The sequence below is a fragment of the Zootoca vivipara genome, chromosome 14 (genome assembly GCF_963506605.1).
Source record: "Zootoca vivipara chromosome 14, rZooViv1.1, whole genome shotgun sequence".
NCBI classification, from domain to species: Eukaryota; Metazoa; Chordata; class Lepidosauria; order Squamata; family Lacertidae; genus Zootoca; species Zootoca vivipara.
In genome coordinates this window covers 9862735-9876772 of record NC_083289.1, presented here as the reverse complement: position 1 = coordinate 9876772, position 14038 = coordinate 9862735, and positions in this window count along the sequence as shown.

The following is a 14038-nucleotide window of genomic DNA, read 5'->3' as shown; positions in this document are numbered from 1 at the left end:
ATCTTCAATCAAATAATTATTCCCATATACAATGATCTAGCTCAGGGGTCCTTCTTGGGAGCCCACCATTAATATCTAGAGGTTTCCCGGGGATGCACAAGAGAGGCTTTCTCAGTGGTGGCCCCTTAACAATGAACATCCCCCCCCTTTAATAAAATATAGTTTCCAGGATTCTTTGGAGGAGCCAGGACTGGTATAAGAGGGCTTTAAATGTATGGTGAAGCTGTGGTCTTTGCTTGCAGAGCTGCTGGGCATTTTGCAAAGCCTATCGCCAATGAGATCTCCAACCATGCATTGCTTTAATATGTACCTCTCTCGTTATATAAATTAGCATATGCAGATTTGGTGCAGATTTATGTCAGGGGGCTGTACCCTGATTCTTTCAAGTACTTAGCCAACACCTCTGTGAGCAGGCTGCTGTCCACAAACCTGTTGGGCCACAGCTACCAGGCACAAGCCAAGGTGACTCTTGTCCATACACTCTGACATGAAAACTGGTTTCTGGTCTGGGATCTGCCCTCTAAGACCAACTGCTTGAAATGCCTTCATGCATTTTTTAAAATATATGTTTCTTCTTCTGTGGAAGTTGGTTGGCTCAGGCTGAGATCTTGTTGGGAAGTGGCGTTGGGGAGGGGAAGAGAATATAGATGGCAAAGAGAGGGACTGAAAAGGACTGGCTGGAGCCTGTGAGTTTATCCAAGATTTTATTTCTGGCGAGTTCTGCCTGCTCGTGACATCAGCTCTGGTATTTCCAATCCCTGAGGGGAGAAAGGGGGGGAAGGGGAGAGGGGGGAAGAGAGAGGAGGAGGAGAGGAAGAGAGGGGGGAGAGAATAAACAGGAAAACAGCACACAAGGGCACAAAGTTCTTTGGGGTCCTGAACGTTGAGCTGTTGTTTGGCCGAAGCATCTCATTGCCAGCAACCCACTCCAGGGTGTTAGGAAACCAGTGGCCTGACAAGGCCTTCCCAAATGCGCTCGATTTGGCCTCCAAACATATCCCTCTTCCCTTTGCTTGAGCTGGCCCCATTCCCCAGTGCTCAAGCTGAGAATTGGAAGCAGCAGGGGGAAAATAAATTAAAACACGGTCAGAGTTTAAAGATACAAAATCCTCTTGTAACGTTTTCTTTCAACAGCCGGGCTCCCCATGTAGTTACACAGGACGCAAGGCTCAGTTGACTGCAAGTGAGCCTGAAGTTTGGGGACGGCAGGCAGACAGGCGGGACTCCTGCCTCTGCGGCATCCCCCTCCGGCTGATGGAAAGAAGGGCATGCTTATACTGCCCCTTAATCTCCTACTGCAGATCATTTTGTGAGGCAGATCCCCCATTCAGGGATGTAGAACCTTCTTCGGTCCAAGGTCCACTTTCCCTTCAGGGCAAGTTTTCAGGGGCCACATGCTAGTGGCAGTAGGAAGGATCTAATATAGGTCTCTTAAGATCCAAAACAGTTACTATAGATATGGTCATTCCTTTAGATCACAGATGGGCACTTTCTTCAGGGCCACATTTAAAGTCCTTTAAACACGGATGGCTTCTTCCAAAGAAAATGCAGTTTATTAAGGATGCTGAGAATTTCCAGGAGAGCCGTATTCCCCTGTTCCCTGGGAAGGGGTATTGTACGTTAATCTGCTCTGGGAATCATAGTTCTGTGAAGCGTCGCCTGCCGAGCAAGAAGAACATGGGGTGGCGGGTGGTGTCATTCCCCAGGCGAAGTTCTGACTCAGAGTAAGGCAGCTTCTAAGGAATGCGGACAGCTTGCTGACCTAATTTTGCTGACAAGAGAAACTCAGCCAAGAGAGTGAGCAAGGAGGTTCTTAGAAATGGGAGATTTGCCTCTGGGGAGCTGGATCTTTCAGACTGTGATGCGTGGAGTCCAAAGCACCGGAGGAAGGACTCCAAGGCACTGTGAAGTAAGTTATCAGGGGGAAAGGTGAAGTATAAGGTGGAGTATAAATATGACAACAATAGGAACAACAACAACAACAACACAAGTCCTGCTGAATCCGACCAAAGGCCTGGGGTGGACTTGAAATTTACAGCATGTTATTCTTTGACGGAGAACTATTTGAAAATGATTCATAGATTGTCTCTAACTCCGAGTAGGCTTGCTAAGATTTACAAGACTGAATCAGATAAGTGCTGGAAGTGCAAAGAGGTGGAGGGAACGTTCTTTCATATGTGGTAGACATGTTAAAAGGTAAAAGGGTATTGGGAAATGATTTATAATGAATCGAAAAAAATGTTTTAAATTACTCCCCCCCCCCACGAAAAACACCCCCAGAGTCCTTTCTGTTGGGGATAAATTGGGTCCTCCCTGCAAGAGAGGGCACCCTATTGGTGGTCCCTCTGACGGGAGCAATTGGGCTAAGGGCATGTCAGTCAATAGGCAGAGGGACCACTACTTAACTGCTACACGTGACCCTCGAGATCCTTTTCTCGGCTCACAGTGCATCAGAACACCCACCCACCTCTCCCTATTTTTAGGGCTTGCACATGACCTTGCTATGCTGTCGTGTGTTGCTTGTTTTGGAGCAAGGGCACGGTAGGAATTTCCCCCATTTGGCTGATTGGCTGTTGCCACTTGGGTTTTGCCTGCCATGTAGCAAATTGTCACAACTTGTAAGGTTAACGGATAGGCTCTGGTTCATGCTGATAGGGGTGGCAGGATTCCTAGACAACCCTATCCACAGGTATTCCTGTAAAAGGAATCATAGACCTCCTGGTTGGTCTTCCCCAAGCAGGGTTGTGCCCTGATCCAGAGTTCAGGGCATATCTGGGGGGACCAGGGCCGGACGGTCATCTGTCCTCCCTCCCAGGTGTTGACCTGGCTGACTCATGGTGCGCCCAGAGTCAGCGCTACGCTAGGTAGCTTTGGGAACCAGAGCCTATGCAACCACTCACTTGATTTTGTAATCAATAAAGTTGTGGCCTAAATTCTGCCAAAAACTAAACCAAAATTTGAGTCCTGTCTGAATTTATTTCTAGGCCAGGTTAAAGGGTCTCCACACGCAACTCAGGCTGAAATCCCCAGGTGTCCGAAAAGATTATTTATGTATGCAACAATTGCAGCCTGTGTTTTATTAGACCCAAAATGGAAAGTGAGCGAGGTCCCAACCCAAGAAGAATGGCAGCTTAAGTTGACAAAATATGAACACCTTGCAGGCTTAACATGCGGAATAAGAGAGCAAGAAGAACATACAGTGGTACCTCGGGTTACAAACTGATGATAGAATTTATGGAAATGGCTAAGATGACCGGACGAATCCGCGACCGAGGAGAGGAGGCGACGGAAGAAGAGTGGAAAGATTTTAAATTATATTTAAAAATATATGCAAAAGTTACATTTTAAGAATAGAATTGGGTGTTAAATAATCTGTGGAAATTAAGAATATGTTAAGTATTTGAGATTATATAGGTTTTTCTTTATAAGGTGATTAAAATGGAATAGAATTTGCTAAAATGTAATTATAATAAGAAATGCAGGGAAAGGGGCCCCGAGGAGGTCCCTACAAAGAATGTGATTGACAAAGGAATAATTAATTTTTTATGTGTTTATTCTTTTTCTTCTTTTTCATTTTCTGTGTATGTTTTTTCTCTTTCTGTATCTTTAAAGGAAAATCTTTAATAAAAATTATATATATATATATATAAAGAAAATAGGAGAGCAGAGAACTCAAAGGCAAAAGGCACAGCTCAGCCACCGTAGTGATGACACGTAATGGGAGAGACGGAGAGGGTGGGGCTTCGCTCGGAGCAACACCATTGCTCCAAGAGGCTGCATTTCTAAGCCTCTCCCTGTGAATATTGAATAAAAAGCATTGGTAAGAAAAAAAAGAGAGCGGTAGACTTGTAATCTGGGGAACCGGGTTCGCGTCTCTGCTCCTCCACATGCAGCTGCTGGGTGACCTTGGGCTAGTCAGACTTCTCTGAAGTCTCTCAGCCCCACTCACCTCACAGAGTGTTTGTTGTAGGGGAGGAAGGGAAAGGAGAATGTTAGCTGCTTTGAGACTCCTTAGGGTAGTGATAAAGCGGGATATCAAATCCAAACTCTTCTTCTTCTTCTTATACAGCCTGGGGTGGAGAAACGTTTTGAACTCGAAGGCCACATTCCCTTCTGGGCAACTTTCTGGAGGTCACATGCCAGTGGTGGGTAGGGCAGGAGGCAACACTGGGTAGAGGCCTCAATGTGATTTGTAACTTTCTAAAGCAGGCTGGTTTCTACGCACATGCATTCACACCTCTATCCTCCATCCACCCAAGCAGGAGGCATCATCAGAGTTCAAGGATGTGTTTCACCCAGAGGAAACCCCTTCCCCATTTTTTTTGGGGGGGGAAAGAGGGTATGGAACAAGACCTGGGGAGGGTCCCAAGAGCCAGATAGAGAGGCTGGCAAGTCTGCATTTGCTCCCCGAACCTGGGATTCTCCCTCGTCCCCCTGCCTGTGCTAAAACATCCTTGGTCCAGAAGATGGACATCGACCATGTTGGAAAGGATGGTGCACTAGGTGGTGCCATAATCCAACAGTTTAGTCCAGCTGGTTGAAAGATCCATCGATGAAAAAGCAACGGCTGCCTTTGACAGGGTGGGACCATCCTGGGCCTGCCCTGATAACATATCAAGCCAGGAGGGCAATTTGAACAGGGAATCTGTGCAAGAGAGTGTCCCATTGGATGAGTGCCCTTTTTGGGAAGGTCTGCTGCTTGCACACTCGTCTGAAGTGCCCTGAGTGTGCAACCCTCCTCCTAATAGCTGGCTTCCACACACAGAGAGGAAATGATGAGTTGCGTAACTTTGGTTAAGAAGAAATAGATTAATTATATCTCCCGTTCCTTTTGTGAAAGGGTATGGAAGCTAGCAATCTGTCTGCCAGTCAAAGGATGCGGAAATGATTACCTTTCACCTGAGTTTGGGCAAGGTATCCATTATCTGTTGTTTACTTCTCAGAGAAACAATGGCTTCCTCCCCCCATGGGTGCCTACTTGAACTTTGCAGGCAGTGCTGTCAACACTCTGCCAAGGTATATGGCTCAGCATAATGATACCTTTGGCTCAGCTTTCTGTCACTTGGGAAATGAGTCCCGATGTTGCAACAGACTAAAAATTATCTCCTTTTTGTTTGTTTGTGGGTGAGCCTATTTTCAAACAGAGGAGGTGGGGAGAGGGAGGAAAAGCCTGGGGTGCCATTGCTAAATGAGGAATTCTCTTTCCAGCTCATGTTGTAGTTTACAGCTGGGGTCATGGCTACGTTGGCTAACAATCTGACAGACACAGACACAAATATATATATATACAGGGTTCGATTCAAATAAGAGGATTGAACTTGCACCCCAAAACCTGTCAATAGGTTTAAGCTGCAGTAATAATAGGTGCTGGAGGAGACTCCCATGGACTGCAAGAAGATCAAACCTATCCATTCTGAAGGAAATCAGCCCTGAGTGCTCACTGGAAGGACAGATCCAGAAGCTGAGACTCCAATACTTTGGCCACCTCATGAGAAGAGAAAAGACCCGGATGCTGGGAAAGATTGGGGGGACAAGAAGGGGACGACAGAGGACGAGATGGTTGGACAGTGTTCTCGAAGCTACCAACATGAGTTTGACCAAACTGCGGGAGGCAGTAGAAGACAGGAGTGCCTGGCGTGCTCTGGTTCATGGGGTCACGAAGAGTTGAACACTACTAAACAACTAAACAACAACAAAATAATAATAATAAGCAAATCACTCAATTTCGGTTTTTCTCTGTTCCTCATTTGTTCCAATCTTAAGTTTAGTTCCACATCTGATTTTGAATTTAGTGTGAATTGCATTCCATATACACATTTTTAAATGCAACATTGCCTAATATACAGTACATATTTTGCAAGTGAATATAATATAATGCATTTATTGTATGTTATCTTCCCTAATATATGCATTTTTGGTAAATAAAATTTTATTGTATTTTCAACAGAGACAACATCCCCCCCCCACAAAAAAAGACAGTGAGAAGATAGCAGAAGAGAAGAGAAAAACAGAAAAGGGAGAAAGAAGGAATGGAGAAAGGGAGAAAACCATATAAAACTAGATTAAGCGACTTCCCCATGTTCCTGGCATGCACATTATAAAACTCAAAGTAAAGCAGTAGACATCTGGATCACCACAATTTCAGTAAACACAGAAGAAAGGAAGCATGTAGACAGCATATGACATTCAGTGGGTGACCCCAAATATCCCAAGCATGAGCAGATGGTTGTTGAAAGTTTCACTTTATACACACTTGACCCTAGTTATGCCTTTTTCTACACATTACTTGGCAGGGGAACGGCACTGCAAAGTTCAGAGAAGTGTGAACCCGGGCAGCTCCCCTTTTACAAAGGGGTCACATTCTGAGGCCCCACATGTTTAAGTGACATCGCATATATTTGAGACACCATTGGAAAAGCCTGCAGGCGCCCTCTAAGCCTCTGTTTTGCATCCTGCGTTTAATTTCTTGTCTTTTGTTCCATGCTGTTCTTTGTAAACTGCTATGTGACCTTTTCTGATGAAAAGTAGTATGTAAGTCCTTTAAATAATAATAAAGAGGGGAAGACACAGTTCTTCTTTGGTGATCCCTTATAGCTGAGTAAGATTGCCTTCCATAAACACGCTTTTAACAGTGAGTCCGTAAGTGACTGTGGAGGCCAATTCTGGATCCACACATCCTTCCACAGTGGGGACATAGGTTTCCGAGTGGGAGTTGATCACAGTGAGGGTTTGCCAAGCGTGCCTTCCTCTTAGCACATTTCTCCCTTTCGTCCTGAGTTTGTGCATCTTCAAAGTCCATGACACCTTTGGTAAAAGCTGTTCTCCAACTGGAGAGCTCGCAGACCAGTGTTTCCCGGTTGTCGGTGTTTCTACTACATTTTTTTAGATTTCCCTTGAGAGAGTCTTTAAATCTCTTTTGTTGACCATCAGCATTACGCTTTCCATTTTAAAGTCTGGAGTAGATTAGTTGCTTTGGAAGATGATCATCAGGCATCCACACAACATGACCAGTCCAACGAAGCTGATGTTGAATCGTTGCTTCAACACTGGCAGTCTATGCTTCTTCCAGTACACTGGTATTGGCTCGCATTAGAACTGGCATTAGAACACACAGTATGACGCCAAAGGCCAGCTGCTGGGAAGCAGCAATAGGGAGGGCTGCCTTGCTTCCATACCTCTCTTGTGAGCTTCCCAGAGGTGTCCCGTTGACTGCTGATCAAGGGTGAGGAGAACCTGTGAACCTCCATCCCATCATGCCTGATCATTGGCCTCTTAGAATTTTGAAGTGTCAGGCATAGCTCTAGTGGCTTTAGCCCAGGCGTAGCAGAGTTTTCCTGCACAGCACAGAAGCTAGTTGAGGTGGAAATGACTAGTTGGCTAGACGCAGAATAACTATTTACAGGATTTATTAAAACAAAATAAAACCAGCAGAGTTTCTGCATACAAAGCAAAGCAAAATAAATCCTCTCTGTCTCTCTCTCCAACCATACGCAGCACTCCTACTCCTAACACCCAACAAGAAACAACTGTGCTAGCATTCCTAGATAACAGAGTTCAGTGCTGGTCATTAACCAATCAGAGCGCTGTTGCCAGGCCAGGCAGACCTTGGCTTTCTGCCAAGAGTAAATTGACACTGCCTTGAGTTAATTGTATGAAGCAAGAATCTGTAAGTTTCCCATGAGAACCAATTAACAGAAACGGAACATGGCCAGCCTAGCAGGGGTTGATGGGAGTCGGCACCCAACTACATCTGAAGGGCTACAGATTCCTCACCCCTGGACTAAATTGTCACCCAGAAGGGCTCTTATGACGTTTTGGTGGGAGCATGTCGGTACAGGAATTGTGTATCATCTCCATTATGATACTTGCACTCCCCTGCTTCTGAAAATTCATCTTCAGCTCAGTTTGAGGATGTTAGACAGTCCCTCCCCAGGGGACAAGGAGCAGAATGAATTCCACCAGGGGTGAGTGTAAGTGCAAGCAGAGACGAGGCAGAAAAGGTATTCCACTGTGCTTGTTATGTGTAATGGCTTTCCCCTATACAGCAACCTTTATAAAACGCAATTAAACTGGGTAATGAAATGAAACAAGGGTGGCAGGACCCTTGCTGCTAGCCCAGCATTGCTCTACTTGACTAGCAATATCCATGATTGCTAATGATTATGGATGAGGTTAGCACAACCTGGTCATAGACGTGGTCTCTGTGGCTGAATTTGCCACAACTGATATAAGTCTTGCAGCGCTTTTTCAAAGGAAGAGCAATTCTATAGTTCCTAATTTATTTATTTTTTGAAATGGACGTTTTCTTGTCTCAGTTTTAAAATGCATGCACTGATAACTGGATAAAATGGATAGCTTGAAAGCATTACAAACCAAGAGTCCTGTTTCCCCTTAAGAAGTGGTAGATTTTATTATGGCATAAGCCAGCCTTTCCCCTTCATGGATCAATGCCTTGTCGTGGCGAAGGGGCTTGAATAACTCAGAGAAGCTATGAGCTATGCCATGCAGGGCCACCCAAGATGGATAGGTCATAGTGGAGAGTTTTGACTAAACGTGATCCACCTGGAGAAGGAACTGGCAAGCCACTCCAGTATCCCTGCCAAGAAAACTCCATGGACAAAGACAACAGGCATATAAAAGTTATGACGCTGGAAGATGAGCCCCTCAGGTCGGAAGGCGTCCAACATGCTACTGAGGAAGAGCGGAGGACAAGTACAAGTAGATTCAGAGCTGATGAAGCGGCTGGGCCAAAGCCGAAAGGACGCTCAGTTGCAGATATGCCTGGAAGCGAAAGGAAAGTCCGATGCTGTAAAGAAAAATATTGCATAGGAACCTGGAATGTAAGAACCATGAGTGGAGGTAAGCTGGATGTGGTCAAAAATGAGATGACAAGAATAAATATCGACATCCTGGGCATCAGTGAACTAAAATGGAAGGGAATGGGCGAATTCAGTTCGGGTGACTATCATATCTACTACTGTGGGCAAGAATCCTGTAGCAGAAATGGAGTGGCCCTCATAGTCAACAAAAGAGTGGCAAAAGCTGTAATGGGATGCAATCTCAAAAATGACAGAATGATCTTGATACGAATCCAAGGCAGACCTTTTAACATCACAGTAATCCAAGTTTATGCACCAACTACCGGTGCTGAAGAAAGTGAAATTGACCAATTCTATGAAGACCTACAACAACTTCTAGAAATGACACCAAAGAAGGATGTTCTTCTCATTACAGGGGATTGGAATGCTAAAGTAGGGAATCAAGAGATAAAAGGAACAACTGGCAAGTTTGGCCTTGGAGTTCAAAATGAAGCAGGGCAAAGGCTAATAGAGTTCTGTCAAGAGAACAAGCTGGTCATCACAAACACTCTCTTCCAACAACACAAGAGACGACTCTACACATGGATATCACCAAATGGGCAGCATCGAAATCAGATTGATTATATTCTCTGCAGCCAAAGATGGAGAAGCTCTATACAGTCAGCAAAAACAAGACCTGGAGCTGACTGTAACTCAGATCATCAGCTTCTTATAGCAAAATTCCAGCTTAAACTGAAGAAAGTAGGAAAAACCACTGGGCCAGTAAGATACAATCTGAATCAAATCCCTTATGAATACACAGTGGAAGTGAGGAACAGGTTTAAGGATTTAGATTTGGTGGACAGAGTGCCTGAAGAACTATGGATGGAGGCTCGTAACATTATACAGGAGGCAGCAACGAAAACCATCCCAAGGAAAAGGAAATGCAAGAAAGCAAAATGGCTATCCAACGAGGCCTTACAAATAGCGGAGGAGAGGAGGCAAGCAAAATGCAAGGGAGATAGGGAAAGATACAGGAAGCTGAATGCAGATTTTCAAAAAACAGCAAGGAGAGACAAGAGGGTCTTCTTAAATGAGCAATGCAAAGAAATAGAGGAAAACAATAGAATGGGGAAAACCAGAGATCTGTTCAAGAAAATTGGAGATATGAAAGGAACATTTCGTACAAAGATTACCATAATCAAGGACAAAAGTGGTAAGGACCTAACAGAAGCAGAAGACATCAAGAAGAGGTGGCAAGAATACACAGAGGAATTATACCAGAAAGATATGGAGGTCTCGTACACCCCAGGTAGTGTGGTTGCTGACCTTGAGCCAGACATCTTGGAGAGTGAAGTCAAATGGGCCTTAGAAAGCACTGCTAATAACAAGGCCAGTGGAAGTGATGATATTCCAGCTGAACTATTTAAAATTTTAAAAGATGATGCTGTTAAGGTGCTACACCCAATATGCCAGCAAGTTTGGAAAACTCAGCAATGGCCAGAGGATTGGAGAAGATCAGTCTACATCCCAATTCCAAAGAAGGGCAGTGCCAAAGAATGCTCCAACTACCGCACAATTGCGCTCATTTCACACGCTAGCAAGGTTATGCTTAAAATTCTACAAGGCAGGCTTAGGCAGTATGTGGACCGAGAACTCCCAGAAGTGCAAGCTGGATTTCGAAAGGGCAGAGGAACCAGAGACCAAATAGCAAACATGCGCTGGATTATGGAGAAAGCTAGAGAGTTCCAGAAAAACGTCTACTTCTGCTTCATTGACTATGCAAAAGCCTTTGACTGTGTCGACCACAGCAAACTATGGCAAGTTCTTAAAGAAATGGGAGTGCCTGATCACCTCATCTGTCTCCTGAGAAATCTCTATGTGGGACAAGAAGCTACAGTTAGAACTGGATATGGAACAACTGATTGGTTCAAAATTGGGAAAGGAGTACGACAAGGTTGTATATTGTCTCCCTGCTTATTTAACTTATATGCAGAATTCATCATGCGAAAGGCTGGACTAGATGAATCCCAAGCCGGAATTAAGATTGCTGGAAGAAATATCAACAACCTCAGATATGCAGATGACACAACCTTGATGGCAGAAAGCGAGGAGGAATTAAAGAACCTTTTAATGAGGGTGAAAGAGGAGAGCGCAAAATATGGTCTGAAGCTCAACATCAAAAAAACCAAGATCATGGCCACTGGTCCCATCACCTCCTGGCAAATAGAAGGGGAAGAAATGGAGGCAGTGAGAGATTTTACTTTCTTGGGCTCCTTGATCACTGCAGATGGTGACAGCAGTCACGAAATTAAAAGACGCCTGCTTCTTGGGAGAAAAGCAATGACAAACCTAGACAGCATCTTAAAAAGCAGAGACATCACCTTGCCGACAAAGGTCCGTATAGTTAAAGCTATGGTTTTCCCAGTAGTGATGTATGGAAGTGAGAGCTGGACCATAAAGAAGGCTGATCGCCGAAGAATTGATGCTTTTGAATTATGGTGATGGAGGAGACTCTTGAGAGTCCCATGGACTGCAAGAAGATCAAGCCTATCCATTCTTAAGGAAATCAGCCCTGAGTGCTCCCTGGAAGGACAGATCGTGAAGCTGAGGCTCCAATACTTTGGCCACCTCATGAGACGAGAAGAATCCTTGGAAAAGACCCTGATGTTGGGAAAGATTGAGGGCACTAGGAGAAGGGGACGACAGAGGACAAGATGGATGGACAGTGTTCTCGAAGCTACGAACATGAGTTTGACCAAACTGCGGGAGGCAGTGCAAGACAGGAGTGCCTGGCGTGCTATGGTCCATGGGGTCACGAAGAGTCGGACACGACTAAACGACTAAACAACAACAACAACAACAACAAGCCAGCCTTTGCCCACTGGGTGCCCATCAAATGTTACGGAGTGCAGCTCTCATCAGCTCAAGCTGGGTTAGTTCAAAACATCAGGAGGGAACCAAGTTGGCATAAGGTTCCATGGCCTGGAGGCCACTTAGAATCATAGAGTTGGAAGAGACCACAAGGGCCATCCAGTCCAACCCCCTGCCAAGCAGGAAACACCACCAAAGCATTCCTGACAGATGGCTGTCAAGCCTCTGCTTAAAGACCTCCAATGAAGGAGTGGACTTCAGTGGACTGTAAACTGTAGAAGCTTATGCCATGATAACTTTCGTTAGGTTTTAAGGTGTCTTTATTTGGTTGAGTTTGCTGCAATGCACTACTGGAAAAAAAAACTTTCATTAATCCCAGAAGCTCAAGGTGGTATTCATGAATTGCACGGGGTTGGACTAGAGAACTGTTAGGGTGCCTTCCAGCCCTACACTTCTATGATTCTATGGTTCTTCCATTCCCCATTTTAACCTCACAGCAACCCCGTGAAGTAGGTTAGGTTGAGAGACAGTAACTGGCCCAAGGTCACCCAGTGCCTGAGTGGGGATTTGAACCCTCATCTACTAGGTCCTAGTCTGAAACACTAACCTCTACACTATACAAGCTCCAAGTCTCACATACATGTGGAAATTTTAATACAGGGTACATGGATAAACCTGTACGGGTATTTACCCTATCTCTATTTTATTAATTGTATCCAAGTATTCTTTTGTAATTGTATCCAGGTAATTTTAAATTGTATCTAGATACTTTTCTCATCATTGTGTCTGTGTCTTTACTACTTGTAAATGCGAATCCCTAACGTGACCCTTATGTAATTGTTACATCTGGGATCTTTGCAAATGGAATTGACCCCTTTGTATCCTTGTGCCTTATCAGCATTTGTTCGACTTCACAATGAATGTAACTACTTTCAGGAAAAGAACTGGAACCCATGTATTCAGATCGCACCACTTTATTGTAACCATGAAAGTATAAAAGTTCTTTTTAGCTTCAGACTAATCACTTCCACTCAGCTCCCCTTCCTTCTTCCATAAAGTGCCAGAGGACCAGATCCATTTCCTTTGAACCTGTAGGGAGATAAATCTAGCTGTTGGATGACACTCGCATCGCTATTGTTATTCTAGAAAAAACAGATTACCATATCATTTGCCATCTCTTCCTGGATTTCTAGGTATTACCTTACTCATGTGGATAGGATTTGCGCCCCACCTTGTATTTTGCACCCAAACCTCCCTTTTGCACCCTCCACCCATGTACCCCCCTTATCTTGTAATTTGACGAATGTGACAAATATGTTATAAGAATTTAAGGTCTCAAATATATAAAATAAATGTTCATAAATGTACCAGGCAAACCAACCAACCAACCAACCAACCAACCAACCAACCAACCAACCAACCACATGTCTTAAAATAGTACAGGAAATCAGTCCTGAAACCATTTTGACTCTCCCCAATTGACCTCAAATGTTTTGAAATGGGAAAACCTCCCCATTGTCTCTTTGCTCACAATTCCTGTCTTAAGGGCATACCTGTGTATGAATAGGGTGAGCCTGTGACCTGGATTCAGGAACTGAGTATTTACCATCACAAAAGAGTCCAGGTAAAAGCAATCAGTGACCATTATCAGGTGCCCTGGCAAACAGGATTTCCGCTGTAGACCGCCTCCTTCTGTGATGTATGTATGATGTTTCGGGTGGTGGTGGTCTTGGGCTACAGGGTGGGCAGTTTCAAAAGTCTATATAAGAGCTTGCACACCAATGTTCTGGGTCCCTCCTGCCTCCTGCCTCTGATTGTGAGCACCCTGTTGCAACAGTTAATAAAGATCAGGCTTACTAGCTGCTTTGCTTCTCAATATTCTTTGGTTGGCCTCTGTTATTTCCTTCTGCTGATAGGGGACCTACATAAGGACTCTATACGGGCTCTTGGGTACCCCATAAGGGAATCTGGGAAAGTTTTTTTCTTATAACAAATAAGACCACCCACAATTGTGACTGTATACAATTCTGGACTTATATTTGGGCGGGGCTCCTTGTACCTTTTGTCATCTTTGTGTAGGGAACCTGGTGGCAACTGAATAAAGGATCTTTGATTTTAAAAAGCTGCTTGCTGCTTTCTCTCCCTGTTTGGACATCACCCGTCTTCTCTGACTGTAGCGGACCCCTTTGGGGTCCCGAACCAAAATCCTAAGTTTTTTTACATCAGTACTGCTTGTCCCCAGTCAAGCTCCCAAATATCCTGTCCCCACCTTATTATAGTTACTATATTTTTATCCTGCAAGGAGCTCAGTCTGATGTATTATTGGGGGGGGGGCTCAAAGGGACCCCTTAGATTTGGAGCCAGTG